Source organism: Dermacentor albipictus, chromosome 1 (assembly GCF_038994185.2).
Source record: "Dermacentor albipictus isolate Rhodes 1998 colony chromosome 1, USDA_Dalb.pri_finalv2, whole genome shotgun sequence".
NCBI lineage: Eukaryota > Metazoa > Arthropoda > Arachnida > Ixodida > Ixodidae > Dermacentor > Dermacentor albipictus.
Genome location: NC_091821.1, coordinates 196,568,566 through 196,581,545, shown reverse-complemented (window position 1 = coordinate 196,581,545; position 12,980 = coordinate 196,568,566).

The following is a 12,980-nucleotide window of genomic DNA, read 5'->3' as shown; positions in this document are numbered from 1 at the left end:
CGTGCGCCAGTCATCGGGATGGCCACCGTTGGACACCTGCGGTCGCGTCGGACTGACGAAGGGCCCGGTGAACAATTAGCATCCATTCATGCGAAAATGCTCCGTCGGAAGCATCAAAGTGGTGCGTCTAAACGAAAGGCGAAGTTAGAAAGAGAAGAGCGTGAAAAGAAGCTACCAAAGATGACAAAGTACCTACTGAATGCAGCTTCCGCGGAGCAGTATAATCGCTCTACCCAGAGTCTGTGTCAAACATACTCCCAATAGTACCGGCTGTGCTTCTGTGGAGGACTTGCCAACTCCATCACCACGGTTTCCTGGCAAAAAGCAAGGTTTGACTCATCTTGGTTGTCTGGATCCTGGGAAAGCGGTGCCAACCTCAGTTGTCCATATTTCTGAGCAGCCGAAGCTAACAGAGCCCTGTCCTGTTCCTGAGTCAGCAACGTCTATGCTTCTCGGCCGGGTCCCTGCCATAAAGCTCCAGGTGTCCGGTTCGCCACGCCCGATTTCTACTACTGCTGATCAAAAGGTGCCAAACCTCCCCGATGTTACGTTTCGCCTACGACGCGCGGTATAGCCGGCGCGGATGCACCGGACGCCGTGGCTTCGTTCAAAGCGGCGGACATTTTGGCCCGTTTGGAGCTGCCGCAACGCATCCCCGCCAAGCGCGTCCAGGCATGTTTCAGTGCCACGTGTCTTCGTGTGTGCGTGTGTGTGTTTGTGCCCACGCTTGTCAAAGCGCGGCAGCCGGGGAGAGGAGCTCCCCAAGTGTGAAGCGAGGAGGTCTGACCGGCGCCGGCCCGGCTGATGCGTCACTACACTCGTCTCAACATGTCTCTCAGCTTGTCCGTCCCCCGCTGTCACGTGGCCTCGTCCCGTGACATTCCCTCTTGCCCTCAACTCCGAGAGTATAAAAGCAGCTGCCCCGGGACGCCAGGAGAGAGGCTCCGATTTCTTCCGTTGAGTAGCGTGCTCTCCCGTCTCTCCACTTCGGTCGACCTGACCGGCCGCTCTTTGTGATGCTAGAATAAACAAGTTGTTCTGTTAGCAGTCGACCCATGCTTTGCCGGGACCTTCGGATGCTTCCAGTTGTGCCCCAGGCCGCCAGGCCAACGCTACCCTTGGGGCTTGCGAACCAGTTGCAACAACTCGTGCCAGCGGTGCGATTGCAACAACGGGCGTCAGTGCTGAGGTTCCAACAGCTGGTTGTCAGCGGTGAAATCGTGACAACGGAGGCCAGCAGCGAAGATATGCGGTTGACTGTATGCTGAGCAGCACAACGACCATCCGGGAGCAGTGCAACGAGCCCTGTGTGATGACTGGTTGCCTGCAGCGGAACGACTGCGCTGAATTCTTGGCTGCGAGGTTTGGTGAGTGCGGGACTTTCTTCTGAGTTTTGCCAGGCTTTTGTTAGTGTCAGAAACAGAGCTGGTAATTGTGGTTGTCGTTGCTGCCGGGTTAGTTTGCGGCAAGACAATAGTAGACAGTAGAGAAAGCAGCATTCAGAGCAGCCATGGATTTGAAGTCGTTGCGCAAACCGAAATTGCTGGAGCTCGCAAGAGAGTTGGGTCTGGATGTCTCAGACAAACTCAGAAAACCAGAACTCCTAAGGGCTATTCTTGAGTTAGGAGCTGAGGATGACGAGCTGTCGGAATGCCTTGAGACCATTGAGGAGAGGGAGACGGCAAAAAGACAGGAGCGCGAACTTAAAGAACAGAAAGAGAAAGATGAGCGTGAACGAAAAGAACAAAAAGAGAAAGATGAGCGTGAACGAAACGAGCAGAAAGAAAAAGAAGAGCACGACCACGCTTTGGAAATGAAGCGTCTCGAGGTGGAGATGGAACGCGCTCGTAATGGAAGTCAGGGACACAGTGCAGGAGAACGAGTATTGTTCAAAATGACTGACCTAATGCGGCCGTTTAAGCTTGGAGAGGACATTGGTTTGTTCCTGGTTAACTTTGAGCGAACGTGCGAGAAGCAGGGGTTCTCTCGGGAAACGTGGCGACAGCGCTTGCTCACTTTGTTACCCGGCGAGGCGGCCGACGTAGTCGCTCGCTTGAATAGAGAGGAGGCAGAGGATTTCGACCAAGTGAAATCGAGTCTGCTAAAAAAGTACAGGCTGTCAGCAGAGGCGTTCCGTCGGAAGTTTCGGGAAAATGAGAAAGGCAGAAGTGAGTCATATACAGAGTTTGCCTACAGGCTAATGTCAAACATGCAGGAGTGGCTCAAAGAAGAGAAAGCGTTTGGTGACCACGAGAAAGTTCTGCAGTGTTTCGGGCTGGAACAGTTTTATAGTCGGTTACCTGAGAACGTGCGGTACTGGGTCTTGGATAGGCCAGACGTTAGTACGGTGGCTAGAGCCGCTGAGCTAGCCGAAGAGTTTGTGACGCGTCGGGCTCGCGGAGCTAAGGACGGTCAAAAGGGTGAATTTGGCTCCAAGTTTGAGAGGCCGAAGTTCACGCCCGTGAGAGCAAAGGGGGACACACGTAGTGCGGATGCGAGTGAAAGCAGTCCTACCGAACGTAAGGAGACGGCGGCAGCCGAAGCCGAACGCAGAAAGCGGTGCGAGACGAGGCAAGCGCGCGTGTGCTATACGTGTCAGAAGCCGGGTCACTTTTCGGCGCAGTGTCCGGAAACAAAAACAAAAGTCGTGTTTTTGTCATTATGCAGCACTGACGAGAACATGAAGCTTCTCGAGCCTTACAAGCGAGACCTCCTCGTGAACGGGAAAGAGTGCCGAGTGCTTCGCGATTCCGCAGCTACAATGGATGTAGTTCACCCCTCTTACGTAGAACCCGATATGTTCACGGGCGAGTGCGCATGGATCAAGCAAGCCGTGGAAGCTCATAGCGTGTGTCTGCCCATAGCAAAAGTGCTTATTGAAGGACCTTTCGGAGCGCTTGAGACGGAGGCCGCAGTGTCATCTATGCTGCCCCCCCCCCCCCCCCAGTACCCGTACGTATTTTCGAACAGGTCCGATCACCTCCTGCGCGAGAAGGGGCTTTTGTTTGGTGAGGCTAGCGTTCAGGCCTTAACCAGATCGAAGGTTCGGGAGCTCGCTGCAAAGGCGGTAGTTGCGGGGCCGACGTTGTCGAACAATGAGAAAGGGTCAGAGGCGCAGCAGGCTGATATTCAGAGCACGCCCGAACTGAATAAAATTGAGCCTGTAGCGTTAAAGGCACCAGATACTGGAGAGGAAATGCCCGACACGGGAAAGTTAGAAGAGCTATCTGCAGATTTGCTCATCGCGCCTACGTCAGACGGACTTAATAGGTTGCTAAAAGTCAGCCGGGCGGCTTTGATAGCCGAGCAAAAGAAGGATGGCAGCCTAGAAAACATACGCTGCATTGTCAAGGAAGGTATCGCCAAGAAAAATGCTCGCTTTGTGGAAAGAGGTGGGGTCCTGTACCGGAAGTATCTAGACCGCAGGGGAGTGGAGTTCGATCAGCTGATCGTGCCTCAGTGCTACCGTCAGGATCTGTTGCGCTTGTCGCATGGGGGTTCGTGGTCCGGACACCTAGGAGTTAAGAAAACTAAGGACCGTCTCTTGCAAGAGTACTATTGGCCAGGGTGTTTTCGGGACGCAGACCACTTTGTGAGGACATGTGACACCTGTCAGCGGGTGGGCAAACCAGCGGACAAATCGAGGGCGCTGTTGAAGTTGGTAACTATCATTACGGAGCCTTTTAGACGGCTCGTTATTGATACAGTGGGACCTCTGCCGGTAACAGCCACGGGGTACAGACACATTTTGACTGTGATCTGCCCAGCGACAAAGTTCCCTGAAGCAGTGCCGCTTAAAGAACTCAGCTCAGTTGAAATAGTCAATGCACTACTGTCCATATTTGCGCGAGTTGGTTTTCCTGCGGAAATCCAATCAGATCAGGGCACAGTGTTTACTAGCGCTTTGACGACAGCCTTTCTCGAAAGGTGCGGGGTAAAGCTGTTACACAGCTCAGTGTACCACCCACAGTCGAATTCCCTTGAGAAGCTCCACTCCGTCATGAAGCGCGTGTTGAGAGCATTGTGGTTTGAACAACAAACTGACTGGGAGCTGTTTCTACCTGGGATGGTGTTTGCATTACGGACCGCGCCGCATGCGGCTACGGGGTTTTCGCCAGCTGAGCTGGTGTACGGTCGCTCGCTGCGATCTCCGCTTCGCATGCTTCGAAACGGATCACTGCCCTCTCCAATGGCTGCAGACCATCTCTTTCACAAATGGCCGCCTCCTGCGCTGGAGCCTCGCTTTGCAACAACATTCCTTTGAGGTGCGTTACAAAAAGGGGAGTCTCAACGGTAACGCCGATGGCTTAAGTCGAAGCCCCTAACGTAGGAATCAGCCTCAGAGTTGTTTGTTACTGATGTTTTTCTTCCTGAGGCAGGATTTTTAACATATTGCTTTTGTTTAGTGTTTCAAAGTCATGATGTGCTTTCTAGTGCAATTTTCCGATTTGTGGACGCGTTCTGGATGCTGTTAGACTACTGTAAGGAACTAGGCAGTAGAAAAAAAAGGGGGGGGGGGGAAAGAGCCTGGCATGGCTTAGTGAGGGTTGTGCCGTGCTTGCTGACTGAGCGACTGAGTTTTTGCGTATTTCTAACGCTTGCTGGGAACGAGAACAAAAATGGCAACTCTCCCGGAGTCACTTTGCAGTGCCTGTGTGAACCTGAACGTGAGAACGAGGCCTTCTCGTTGCGCTGCGCTCAAGAAACGCCGGGGGACGACCGACTTCGGTTATGAGCATCATCGAGCGACATCCCTCCGGACAGCGGATGCAGTCCCCTGACCATCGGGATCTCCTTCCCCCGGCGGGGCGGTCTGTTACGTTACGCCTACGACGCGCGGTATAGCCGGCGCGGATGCAACGGACGCCGTGGCTTCGTTCAAAGCGGCGGACATTTTGGCCCGTTCGGAGCGGCCGCAACGCATCCCCGCCAAGCGCGTCCCGGCATGTTCAGTGCCACGTGTCTTTGTGTGTGCGTGTGTGTGTGTGTGCCCACGCCTGTCAAAGCGCGGCAGCCGGGGAGAGGAGCTCCCCAAGTGTGAAGCGAGGAGGTCTGACCGGCGCCGGCCCGGCTGATGCGTCACTACACTCGTCTCAACATGTCTCTCAGCTTGTCCGTCCCCCGCTGTCACGTGGCCTCGTCCCGTGACGTTCCCTCTTGCCCTCAACTCCGAGAGTATAAAAGCAGCTGCCCCGGGACGCCAGGAGAGAGGCTCCGATTTCTTCCGTTGAGTAGCGTGCTCTCCCGTCTCTCCACTTCGGTCGACCTGACCGGCCGCTCTTTGTGATGCTAGAATAAACAAGTTGTTCTGTTAGCAGTCGACCCATGCTTTGCCGGGGCCTTCGGATGCTTCCAGTTGTGCCCCAGGCCGCCAGGCCAACGCTACCCTTTTATGCGAAGCATATTACGAGAGCTCAACCCAGCTCCTCAGGCGCGGCGGTGTCGCCTTGAAACCACGTGACACCGTGACGTCACGACAGAGGAGAAGTGGCTTTGGCTCAACTCTTGCAAGACGGGCTGGGTGGGAATCGAACCAGGGTCTCCGGAGTGTGGGACGGAGACGCTACCACTGAGCCACGAGTACGATGCTTCAAAGCGGTACAAAAGCGCCTCTAGTGAATGCGGTGTTGCCTTAGAAACGAGCTGTTTCTAAGGCGTGCGTCTCTTGCTCGGGCGCACATTTCGTTGCCGCGCCGAACGCTGCTTTGCTCGACGCTCACCGCGTCCAATGCAGGGCGCGTAGTCGCTGCCCTGTAGCCCATTGTCTTACACCCCTTGGCGGGTCGAAGGGAACGCTGTCGCGTTCCACTCTTGAAGGCGAAGCAGTAATGCATGAGTTGTTTCTTCGTCTAGCCGAACCAAATATAGCCAAGCAACAGCAGTTCACCAGGCTAAACAGTGGTTCAACAACTAAAATAAAGGCTAGTATGCTTCACATCCTGGGCTTAACCTTACCTAAGCCACAGCCATTTTTTTGGTTGTCGTCTGCTCGGCGGCATTCCGAGCAGACGGCAACCTCTTTCTCTCTCTCTCTCTCTTCAAATTCTTGCTTCATTTTGAAACTAACGTACTGTGCGGGTGTTATGCGTTCGACGTGAAATGTGTAAGGAACGCTGCACTTTTCCCCCTCGTCTGTTTTGTCGTCTGGTTTTTATGCGAAGCATACTAGCCGCACAACCGCGCTCTTCCTTGCTGCGCCGCGGGCGGCCGCGTAGCTACCATATGACGTCATAACAGCTGCAAAAGCGGAGGCTCAACTCGTGCTCTCGCTTGCGGCCGCGTAGCTAGCTACATAGCCGGGTCTCAGCTCGTGCGCTCGCCTGCATGAGTTGTTTCTTCGTCTAGCCGAACCAAATATATCCAAGCAACAGCAGTTCACCAGGCTAAACAGTGGTTCAACAACTAAAATAAAGGCTAGTATGCTTCGCATCCTGGGCTTAACCTTAGCTAAGCCACAGCCATTTTTGGCTTGCGAACCAGTTGCAACAACTCGTGCCAGCAGTGCGATTGCAACAACGGGCGTCAGCGCTGAGATTACAACACCGATGAGCCTCCTTCTGACGAGCGCCAGAAAACAAAACTCCAAGAACCGACTCATTTGTTTCCTGTTAGTTTGGCTTCAAATAACCATGTTCGCACCCACAAAGTGTGCCTCGAGAGGATGAATGAGACGGCTTCTCGTTGCGGCAACAGAGAAGTACAGACACCCCCGCAGCAAGAGGTACGTTGCGAGATTCTCCGAAGTGACCCTGCTAAGTGGCCGGACGTTATTACTGACAGCTTTCGGAGTGTATGCCTTGAGAAAGGGCCATTGTACTTTCAAGATCTCTTCCGAAAATCGAAATCGTCTTCCGAAAAGTAATACAAAACTCACAAACGCTATATGTCACCTCATCTTTTCGTGAGAAAGGCTGTAAATGGGGAGGCGTACGAGCGACACTGGTTAATGTAATCGGAGTCCAAAGGTTCCGTTTACTATTTCATGTGCAAACTATTTTTGATTTCAAGCAACCCCAGTGGAACCCCAGAACAGAAGAAAAGGTTTGCGCACATAAAAATAGTGTCAAGCACCGGAACTACGTGGCAGCATGGCTCGCCCGCTCTAACTCGAGCATCACAATTGACAAGGAGCTGGTTAAGCATCTTGTCACTAAGACCGCTTACTGGACAGAGGTGTTGAAGCGCGTAGTCGTTGTAGTTAAGCTTCTAGCTTAGCGCAACGTATCGTTTAGGGGCAGTGAGGAGATTTTTGATTCACCGAGAAATGGCAATTATATGGTAGTGCTTGAGGCCATTGCCAAGTTTGATCCCTTTCTAGAAGAGCACATCAAACGCTACGGGAACAAAGGAAAAGGTCACCCATCGTATCTGTCAAAAATCATTTCCGATCAATTCATCGAGCATATGGCAAAGGCTGTCATTCTGCTGTCAATCTGCAGTCGGCATTCGTCGGAAACAAAATGAGCAATAGCGTGCACCATCCGGCATGTGTACCAACCATTATTCATTCGCAATACCACCGCCAAGCTCCTTCCAATGCCACCACACCAAGCGAACGATACGAAAGGTAAATAGTTTTCATTCATTGCCAAGAATTATGTCGGAGGGAAGCTGCCTTGTAATACGAGTTGTGTGCGCATACTGCCGGCACACGCGCGACTAAGCCGCCTATGTGTCTTTTAAAATGCGCATGCGGATGAGGACTCGGCGCTGAGATGCATCCGGTAAACTTATGTAATTAGTGCTAAATGTAGCCAGCGTTGTTACGGATCCAGCAGCGGAGCACTCGAACCCTCGCTTGCGCGAGTCAGCTGATGCGATAAAGCTTTCTTCTCCATTGACTGCTGTGGCGAAGTAACATAAGAATTTTTTATGTCTAGCCAGAGAAATATGGAAAGTCTTCAGGCCAACTAATACTTCCGAAACCATAGCGCAGCATGACCGGAGCCATAGCTGCTAGATTTGCGAGGCAGGCTGCCCCGCACGCATGGCAACGGCACACGCGCAACCATTAAAGAAACACACGTGCTTGCCGCGACACACTGTGAAAAATATATAAAGCTTAAAAAGCTTCTTTTGTCATTTCTTCACTTGATGGCGCTAGCTTCTTTACGAAAACTGTCCACTTGAAGCGGCGCGAAAACGGAAACATACGAACTATAATACGGCCGTGCACATGTGTGTCGTCTGGTCGAGCGGCTGGGATATGCCGCGTTTCGTCGCCAGGGCGGCGTGCAACGCACTCTTTTCAACGCTCCGCCTATCCAGCGCTGGTTCCCCATAGGGCAGTAACTGAAGGGCACCTTGGCGCTAGCGTCGAAAGAGCGTCTGCTCAAAAACAGCCAATGGCAGCCATGCGGAGATTCACCCCTGGGTTATAAGCGCGGAATTCTGTGTGGAGAGGCGCCGTCGCGCGGTGTGCGGCATGTGAATGGCTGCACACTTTGTCGGTGACCGAATCCGCTCACTGTTCGCGCCCACTGCCGGAGCACACGGGCTGAAGCCGTTCTGGCGCAGCAGGGCGCAATTTCCGTCAATTTTCTGTGTTTGGCGCAGGAATTTGCGTTTGTATCAAAATGGCGCAATTGGCGCAGGAGTCCCATCCCTGCATGTATAGCTAGCTCTATGGTGAAAACAACGTCCCCCGAAACAGCTGGACCCCCCCCCCATTCTAGTATACACTCGACCAATATATCCTTCCCGGTAAGAAATCACCTTGTTTTCGCATGATAGTGACAGTACATGATACGGTATGATGTGCTAGCTGCACCAGCTCATTTTCTTCACCTCTTTACGAAAATAGCCGTCTTTGATATGCCAGTTGATTTAGGGCTAATTTGATTACGTTCATGAAGTCGGCGACTGTACTGGTGTGCTGGAATAGGGCGCTGTGTCGTCCGGCGGCGAAAAAGTGGATCTTTTCGTGATGACGTTCTGTGGTGCTGGAGCACTCCGGTCTACTGCAGCGTCATCTGTCACTGCAGCCTGGAGCCATTGCTGACAAGTGGAGACGTAACGGTGCAACACAGAGCCTTCGTGATCGACAGAGTTGGTTATCGCGGAGGTCATGCATGTCCGTGCGGAGCTCACCAATTGCTTGCTGGGGCTTTTCCTGCCGAGTTCGCACATTTATTATGTACGCGGCAGCAAGCGCTGGGTTTGTGAAAGATATTTATTTATTCATTTAAAGATGTCCTTACAGGCCTCGTATGAGGAATTGGGTAAGGAGGGCGTTACAGTAGGATTAAAAGAGTATATAAGGCATATAACAAAACATAATAGACATACATTATTGATAGACAGTGGAAAAATGTATACACATCGTATACAAGCATTAAAGCATTGTACAATATAACATGGTCCGTAATGTACAGTCGCGGACAGAATAAAATGGACCACGAGATCTCCGAAAACGTTCAATCCCCGAGCAGGCTGTAGCAGTAACCAGTAAAATTGCCCACGACAACGTTGTTAGCATATTCTAGTCGAGGTCCAAAATGCAAATACCAGATTGCGTTGTGAGGTTGCGGAGATATTCAACTTTTTCTTAGATTTCATGGTCCATAATATTTTGTCCGCGACTGTACATATTAGAAAAAGACAAAGGATACAGTTCCTTCAATAAACAATGAAAAAAAAACATATAGCCACTCTAGTATATATGCTAAACAATACTAAAACAAATACAAGAATAATAAGCAAAACGATGAGCTCATAAATAAGAGAGCACATAACTGGAAAAAGAAGAAAAAGCATCACGCACTTTATTGAAGTTAGGCGGTGGAATATGAACTGATGAGCTGGCGGAATTTATCGGGACTAGGTTCGGAAACGATGAAATCGGGAAGAGCGTTCCACAATCGAATGGCCATCAAATCAAACATATATATATATATATATATATATATATATATATATATATATATATATATATATATATATATATATATATATATATATATATATATATATATATATATATATATATATATCTTTTGTGCGTTGTAGTTCCTGCACTAAGATTAGAACTCCCGGCTTCATTGAATCGGGCACATTGGCTCTGTTCTTGCCCTTCGGCGCACTTTTGCGAAGCGAAATGTCCAAAAGGTAGTGGCAGCATTTGCCACAGAGTATTATTATTATTATTATGTTTTTCTTCAGTGAAACACCGTGAATGATGCACCGTGAATCCCGTGCAACCCACCTGGCACAGTGTAGTGCTCCTTCCGGGCTTCTCATCCTCGTGTGTTTACAAATACTTTGATAACAAAGACACATGCGTGCTTACCGAACGGAACAAGCAGAACAGCGTTTGTTTGTCGTCTGTAACCGAAACACTGAGCAGAATATCAGGAACACTGCATGATCTGTGATCAGAAACGTGCAAGCTTAGACGGTGTTATTGAGGTATTCTAACAGTTTGTATTATTTTATTTGTGCAAATTATAATAATTTCAATTGTGTTTGGAGAGTATCTTAGTTTATAAATGCACACATTTTTGCACAAGATATTTAAATTTCGCGAGCTAGGCACACCGGTCGATCACGGTCCGTCTGGTGGCGTCATCGCAAAAGTGACCACGGTTCTCCCATGGTTCTGTCCAACGTTATCAGACTAGATTCCGCCCGACGTTTGTGTGCAGGCGCGAGTAAGACTGGGCGTGCGAGAAAAATTGGAGGCCGCTTAAGCTTCGCCTTCAAGAGTAGAACGCGACATCGTTCCCGTCGACCCGCCAAGGGGTGTAATGCGCTACGGCGCAGCGATCACTTTCACTTACGAGGCGCCCCGCATCGGACTTTGCACCCACCAATCACGCGATGAGCGCCGAGCAACGCAGCGTTCGGCAAGGCAACGAAACGTGCGTCTGAGCAAGCGGAACGAGCCAAAGAACTCGGTGTCTCGGAGGGGGAAACGATCTACGCGAGCCAAACGTCGTGATCGGTGCGGTCAGCCGGGCCGCGACGTGCCACGCACTGGTCCCCGCACAGCCCCAACGCGCTCAAACGAGACGAAGGCGAGAAGCGGGCGACTGGCGCGCCACCTGTCGTGGCAGCGCCGTACATGGCGAGGAGGGGGTCTTCTGTGTTTGCCACAAGATGGCTCTGCGTGTGCGGCAAGCGCAGAAGAAATGTAGCGGAAACGTACTTCGCTACGCGTTTAACCGCGACTTCTGTAATTTACATGCCCATAATTACTGATATACACCGCAGTAAAACTGTCTACGGCACGTTTCTAAGGCAACACCGCATTCACTAGAGGCGCTTTTGTCCCGCCTTGAACCATCGAACTCATGGTTGAGTGGTAGTGCCTCCGTCTCACACTCCGGAGACCCTGGTTCTATTCCCACCTAACCCATCTAGCAAGTTGTTTTTATTTATGAATTGCCTTCCGGGATTTTTCACTCATGGCCAACGCCGCCGACGCCGGCTTTTCTGCGACACGAGCTCCTTAACGCTATCGCGTTAAAAATCAGGGGGCTTTTCCTCCTTGAACATGACTCTGCCTAGGCACTACGGAGGAGTTCTTTAGCGCGCGTTGTATGCGTTGGCCCCTAGGCGTGCCGGCATTGCGAAGTGGTATCGAGTTGGTTTACGGTCGGAGGCTGGTGCCGGCTTAGTGAAACAGGTGAAGTAGCGGGCACTGACGCCCCATTTGGCGACGGCTGTGTCGGACAAACTTTCTCGCACCTGCGGAGCTCGTGCTAAGTCAGCCGTACCAGACCATAGCTTTCTCGCGCCCTACGGCGATGTACCTTGCAAAACATCAGAGATGTTTCCGTGGGAGCAGTAGGGACCGTAGTAGAAGCCGGGGTGCATATTGGCGGCGAGGAGTTACGGAGTCGCCCTCTATCGGAAGCGCCTCGCTGGCGTAGTATGAGGGATCACGTGGCGCGTTCCTCATAGGTTTTGCTGTCAGCGCTCACTGAAAACACCACGCGCGAGCTCTCCCGGACATTTCTGTAAGTACTTTCGAAACGAGAGAAGTTTCTTACTGTCTAAATAATAATCTTGGGCAAACTGAAAGCACACAATCGTTTACAGCCGCTATCTCTTTACCGAATACGTACAGTGAACGCCACTGCGCGCGGTCGTCGCAATGGAGTCTCCCGAACCGGCTTCTTGCGTGAAAGGTAGGTAATCGCTGAGAGCAAGCTATGTAAAATATGTTCTTATAGTGTTTGTATAACTAAATGGAGCGCAATAGAATGAAGCCTCAATGCAGCGATCGCGCAGATTCGCAGCGACCGACTGCGCGTCTGCATGCTTGTCCGCGCACTGTGTCGCTTTCTGCGCGCGCGCGTTTTCGCACCGTGCCGTGAGCGTAAGGCCGCAGAATATGAGTATTTGACAGTATACAAGCAACCATTGTTGCGTGGGCGCTATCAGAGCTGTTCAAAAATAATGTCATTGTAGAGACTTCGACGCCTACGGGACTGTGATGTGCCGTCGCGACGATTCAATCTTTTTTTCTTCTAAATTCTTTAACCTTTCAATACTATTTCTCGAGTTGCGTCGCACTGTATGCTTATCGGCGTTCTCAGCGTGCCATTTCCCGCTGCTCCTTTTTTGTAATCCAGTGCATTAATTCATAACACAAACATGACCATATGCCATGCTTTCTTTAAATGTGCTTCTTACCGCTGCCTTTCCACTCCACTGAACTTGCCAGTATCTATAGTATCGACAAGTTCATAGACTAAACCGCCATGACATTAGTCGGGCAGCGGACTCGGGGCGAGCGTCTCAGTGCGCGTTTCCAGAACATCGCAGACCGGGCGCCGTAGCAGAAATCTTCCTTGCGTCTGTGCTTGCTGCATACCCGAGTTGTAGCCGATGACTGTTTGCCGGTTTTATGTTTCGCGAGCCAAGCTTCACACAGCTTCTTGTCCTGCGGCTACGTGCGAATAAGGCTGACACCGGCCTCCGTTACGTGCGTCCGGCCCGGCGGCACCGAGCAGTAGCCTACCATGTCGCGCGCC